Raw genomic sequence first — 6755 nt, 5'->3', positions numbered from 1 at the left:
CCGCCCGACCCGCGCCCGGCGGCCGCGAGGGACCGGCGGCCGCGCGCGCGCCCGCAGCGCCGGCGAGGCGGGGACGGCGCTCCGCCTCGCCCCGCGGGGCGGCCCCGACGTTCGGGCGGCGAGCGAGAGGCGGACCGCGGTGCCCGGCCCGGGGACAGTCGCACCGTGCGGCCGCAGCGCCCGCGTGCCGGTCGGGTCGAGGGCCCGGGGCCCGGCCGAAGCCCGGCTCCGGGCCCCCGCCCAGGCGGGCGCGGGAGCAGGGGTGGCACACGCCACACGACGGCCGAGGGAGGGCGACCAAAGCCGGCCGGCGTGCCCGCCCCCGCCCGGGATGAGGGACCGCGACCGGGGCCGAGGCCCCGGCCCGGGCCCCCCCCCCGACCCGGGGAAAGGGGCGAGCGACCAGCGAGGCGGAGGTCGACCCGCGCCACACGTCGCACCGACGCCTCTCCGGGAGGGACCACCGGGCCGTGCTCGGGCGCACGCGCGCGCCGAACGGGGCAACGCCACGCGGGGAGGACGGGCTCTCCCCGACGCCGACGCCCGGGACGGACGCCTCGGGGAAGGGCCGCGGCAGGCCCGGGGAGCGAGGCGCACCAGGGGGCGCGCCGAACCGATTCAGAAGACCGGGCCGGGAGAAGACGACGAGACCCCGGGCGAGGCCGAGGCGAAGGAGAAGGCTCGAGAAAGGCGGCCGGCGGGGAAGGGGACGCCGCGGGACCCCTCGGGCGCAGCCGACCGCGGCCAGGACACACGCGGGGGGTCTCACCGCCCGCAGCCTCCGAGCGCGAAGGCGGCCCCTGCGCGGCACCCGGAGCGGCCGACTCGACCTTCGGCGAACCGCGCGGCTCCCCCACACCGCCGCCGCAGTCGCGGCCAGCCCCCCGGAACCCTCTCTCTCCCACACGCGCCACAGGCCGACCCCTAAGAAAACCCCTCTCTGGGAGCCCACCGGGGCCCAACGCCGGGGAGGCCGCCGACCCGGTCCCGAAGGCACACGCCAGGGGACGGGGACACCGGGCCGACCAGCGGCCGGCGGCGGCGCCCCCCGAGGCGGTACTGGGTTCGGTCCCAGACGAGGCCACCACCGACGTCGAGCCGGCGAGCCGCTCGGGGAGGGGAGAGGATCGGCGGGCGGCGGGCGGGGAAGGGGGGCACAGGGAGCCAAGGGCCGGGGAACGCGAGGGCGAGGGCACCCGGGAGCCCGCAGAGCAGCGGCTCGGCGGGAGAAACCTCGGGCACGGCCGGGCCACCAGGAAAACACGGCCGCGGGATCCCACCGCCACCGACACGAGGGCGGTCCCGCGGCACCCCGCCTGGGACGCCGGACGGCCCTCGGCACCCACCGAGACCCGCCTCACGAGCCCCGGGTCCCGCCACGAGGGGCCCCGAAGCGACCACAGCCACCAACCCGACGCCAGGGCCGCATCGCTCGTCATTCTCTTCCAGCCTCCGACCCGGTCCCGCTCCGGGAGACCGGCGCGTCCCCAGCGTGGGACGCTTTCCCGGGGCTAGGCGGCCCAACCCCGCGCCCACGCGCACGCGGTCGTCGGCACCGCTCGCGACTCGGCACGGGAGCGGGCGGAGAGCCGACTCGCGGCCGAGGTGGGGGTCACACGCCGGACGGAAGGCCGCGCACACCCACCGCTCGCGGCGGCCGCGTCCCAACCCGCTGGGACGCCGGGCCCGGCCCGGCGGGATCCTCCCCCGACTCGGAAGGGGGAGGCGCGGGCCACACAGCAGGCGACGAGCCGCGCTCGGCCACCACCGCGGTGGCCGGCGGAGCCCTCGCTCTCCCCACCCTCAACCCGTCGAGGGGGAAGCGGAGGAGGGTCCGCTGCGCGCGAGTCGCTACGACAGCGCTACCATAAGGCAGAAGGAGACAGAGGCGGCAGGCCGGGAGATCCGGCACCCCAAGGCACACCTCTCTCAGATCGCTAGAGAAGGCTTTCTCACCGAGGGTGGGTCACACTCCCCACCCGCCAGTCGCCCCTCATCGGGCCCGCAGAGGCGCTCGGGGACGCCTGGGGAAGGGAGGGGGCCTGCGGTACGAGGAGAAGCACGCCTGCGGCGACCTCGAGCGTTCGCGGTCAGGGCGGGGGCCCGGCAGGCTCACAAGGCCCCCCCCGTCCACCCGCCTCCTGCGTCGCTTCCGAGGCAAAGCCACGCACGCGACCGGTCGGAGGCAGAACGGCAGCCCCTCGGCGGCCGGCCGGCGCACGCGTCACCGGCCTGCGCCCGCCGCGATCGCTCACACGGCCCTCGCGCACCCGCCAGAGGGGAGCACGGGACGTGCGCTCGCCGGACCAGGCGGCGCCCTTCCCCGCGCGGGAGGGGCGCGCATCTCATCTCACTCGACCGCCTCGAACCCCACGCCGACGGGCTCCCCTAGGGACCCACGCGCGGACACCGGAGGAGGGGACGCCGGGGGTGGGAGGGACACACCACCGCTCGGCCTCGGGCACCTGAGGGACAACCCGGAGCGCTCCAGGAAACCAGAATGAAATGTAAAATAGAATGTGGAATGGAATGGAATGGAAAGGAATGTGGAATGGAATATGAAATTGAATGTTGAATGGAATGTGGAATGGAATATGGAATGGTGTGGAATGGAATATGGAATTGAATGGAATGGAATGTGATGGAATGGTGTGGAATGGAATATGGAATTGAATGGAATGGAATGTGGAGAGGAATGTGGAATGAAATGGAATTGATTGTCGAATGGAATGGAATGGATTGAGGAATGGAACGTGAAATGGAATTTGAAATGCAATGTGGAATGTAATGGAATGGAATGTGGAATGGAATGGAAAGGAATGTGGAATGGAATGGGGAATGAAATGTGGAATGGACCGTGGAATGGAAAGGAATGGAATGTGGAATAGAACGTGGAGTGGTATGGAATGGATCGTGGAATGGAACGTTGAATGGAACGTGGAATGGAACGTGGAATGGAATGTGGAATGGAATGTGGAATGGAATGTGGAATGGAATTCAATGGAATATGGAACGGAATGTGGAATGGAATGGAATGAAATGTGGAATGGGATGTGGATTGGAATTGAATGGAAAGAGGAATGGAGTTGAATGGAATGTGGAATGGAATGTGGACTGAAATGCATTGGAATGTGGAACGGATTGTGGAAAGGAATGGAAGGGAGGGGAATAAGGAATGGAACGTGGAATGGAATGTGTAATGGAATGCGGAATGGAGTAGAATGGAAAGTGGAATGGAATGTGGATCTGAATGTGTAGAGGAAAGCAAAGGAATGTGGAACGGAATGTGAAACGGAGTGCAATAGAATAGAATGAAATGTAAGGTAATGTGGAATGGACCGTGGAATGAAATGTAGAATGCATTGGAATGGAATGTGGAATGGAATGGAATGGAACGTGGAATGGAAAGGAATGGAATGTGTAATGGAAACGAATGTAATGTGGAATGCAATGGAATGGTACGGAATGTGGAATAGAATGGAATGGAATGGAATGGAATGTGCAATGGAATGGATTGGAATGTGGAATGGAATAGAATAGAATGTGGAATGGAATGGAATGGAATGCGGAGAGGATTGGAATGGATTGAAATGTGGAATGGAATGCAATGTAATTGAATGAAATGGAATGCAATGTGGAATGGAATGTGGAATGGAATGGAATGCAATGGAATGTGGAATGGAATGGAACGTGGAATGGAATGTGGAATGGAATGTGGAATGGAACCTGCAATGGAAACCAGAATGGAATGGAATGGAATGTGGAAAAGAATGTGCAATGGAACGTGGAATAGAACGAGGAATGTAATGGAATGGATTGTAGAATGGAATGTGCAATGGAATGGAATGGAATGTGGAACGGAATGTGGAATAGAGTATGGAATAGAATGGAAAGGAATGTGGAATGGGAGGTGGATTGAAATGGAATGGAATTTGGAATGGAATGGAGTGGAATGTGGAATCGAAAGTGAACTGGAATGCAATGGGATGTGGAATGGAATGTGGAATGGAATGTGGAATGTCATGTGGAATGGAATGTGGAATGGAACATAATCTAATGTGAAGTGGAACGTGGAATAGAATTGAATGGAACGTGGAATGGAACGTGGAATGAAATGGAATGGTACGCGGAATTGAATTTCGAATGTAACATGGAATGGCATAGAACGTGGAATGGAATGGAAAGGAACGTGGAATGGAATGTGGAATGAAATGTGGACTGCAACGTGGAATTGAAAGAAGAATGGAAAATGGAATGGAAAGTTATGGAATATGGAATGGAATGGAATGGAATGTGGAATGGAATTTAATGGAATGCAGAATGGAATGTGGAATGGAATGGAATGGAAGGTGGAATGGAATGTGGAATGGAATGGAATGTGGAAAGGAATGGAAGTTAATGGAATGGAATGTGGAATGGAATGGAGTGTAATGTGCAGTGGAATCTGGAATTGAATGGAACGGAACATGGAATGGAACGTGGAATTGAACGAGGAATGTAACAGGGAATGGAACGTGGAATGGAGTGTGGAATGAAATGTGGAATGTAATGGAATGGAATATGGAATGGAAGGGAATGTAATGTGCAATGGATTGTGGAATGGAATGGAATGAAATGGAATGGAATGTGGAATGGAATTCAAAGGAATATCTATAGGAAAGGAATGGATTATGGAATGTAATGGAATATTATGAAATGTGGAATGGAATTGAATGGTATGGAATGGAACGTACAATGCAATGGAACGTGGAATGGAATGGAATGGAATGTGGAATAGAATGGAATGAAACATGCAATGGAAAGTGAAATTGAATGTAGAATGGGACGTAGAATTGAATGCTGAATGGAAAGTGGAATGGAAAGTTATGGGATTTGGAATGGAATGGAATGGAATGTGTAATGGAATGGAATGGAATGTGGAATGGAATGAAATGGAATGTTGAATGGAATGTGGAATGGAATGGAGCTGAATATGGAATGGAATGGAATGGAATGTGGAAAGGAATGGAATGGGATGTGGAATGCAATGTCGAATGCAATGTGGAATGGAATGCAATGGAATTTGAAATGGAGTGGAATGCAATGTGGAATGGCAGAGAATAGTATGGAATGTGGAATGGAATGGAATGGAAAGGGGAATGGAATGTGGAATGGAAAGTTGAATGGAATAGATTGTAAAGCTTTGTGGAATGGAATGTGGAATGCAATGAAATGGAAAGTGGAATGTAATGTAATGGAGTGTGGAACGGAATGGAACGTGGAATGGAAAGGAATGCAATGTGAATTGGAATGGAATGGAATGTGGAATGGAATGTGAAATGGAATGTACAATGGAATGTGGAATGGAATGAAACTGGTCATGGAATTGAATGAAATGGAACGTGGAATGGAAAGGAATGTAATGTGGAATGGATCGTGGAATGGAATGGAGTGGAACGTCTAATGGAATGTGAGTTGGAATGTGGAATGGAACATGGAATGCAACGTGGAATGGAATGGAATGCAACGTGGAATGGAACTTGGAAAGGAACGTGGAATGTAAAGTGGAATTGAAAGGAATGGAATGTGGAATGAAATGAAATGGAATGGAATGTGGAATGGAATGTGGAATGGAATGCGGAACGGAATGTGGAATGCAATGTGGAATGGAATGTGGAAAGGAATGTGGAATGGAGCAGAATGGAATGTGAAATGGAATGGATTGGAATGTGGAATGGAAAGTGGATTGGAATGTGTAATGGTCGGTGGAATGGAATGTGGAAACGAGTGTGGAATGGTACGGAATAGAATGTGAAATGGAATGGATTGGAATGTGGAACCGAATGGAATGGTATGTGAAATAGAATGTGGAATGAATTGGAATGGAGTGTGGAATGGAATGGAATGAAATTTAGAACTGAATGTTGGGCAGAATGTCGAATGGAATGTGGAATGTAATGTGGAATGGAATGTGGAATTGAACGGAAAGGAATGTGAAATGGAATGGAATGGAAAGTGGAATCTGATGTGCAATGAAACGGAATGGAATGTGGAATGAAATGTGGAAATGAATGTGGAAGTGAAAGGAATGGAATGTGGAATTGAATGTGGAAAGGAGTGTGGAATGTTATGTGGAATGGAATGTGGAATGGAAAGGAAAGGAATGTGGAATTGAATGTGAAATGGAATGGAATGGAAAGTGGAATGGAATAGAATGGAATGTGGAATGGAATGGAATGGTACGTGGTATGGAACGTGGAACGAAACATGGACTAGAACATGGAATGTAGCGTGGAATTGAATGGAATGGAATGCGGAATGGAATGGAGTGGAATGTGGAAATGAAAGTGGAATGGAATGGAATGGAATGTGAAATGGAATGAAACGGAATGTGGAATGGAATGGGGAATGGAATCTGGAAAGGCATGTGGAATGGAATGGAATGAAATGGAATGGGGAATGGAATTTGGAATGGAGTGAGCAATTGAATATGGAATGGATTGTGGAATGGAATGTGAAATGTAATCTGGAATGGAACGGAATGGAATGAGGAATGGAATGGAATGCAATGTGGAAAGGAATGTGGAATGTAATCTGGAAAAGAATGTGGAATGGAACGGAATGGGATGTGCAATGGAATGTGGAATGGAGTGTGGAATGGAATGTGGAATGGAATGGAATAGAATGTGGAATCGAATGTGGAACGGAGTGTGGAATGGAATGTGGATTTGACGAAATGGAACGTGGAAAAGAATGTGGAATGGAATGTAGCAAGG

The sequence above is a fragment of the Pongo abelii genome, chromosome 15 (genome assembly GCF_028885655.2).
Source record: "Pongo abelii isolate AG06213 chromosome 15, NHGRI_mPonAbe1-v2.0_pri, whole genome shotgun sequence".
In the NCBI taxonomy this organism is placed as follows: domain Eukaryota; kingdom Metazoa; phylum Chordata; class Mammalia; order Primates; family Hominidae; genus Pongo; species Pongo abelii.
Note: the sequence above shows the minus strand (reverse complement) of the source record.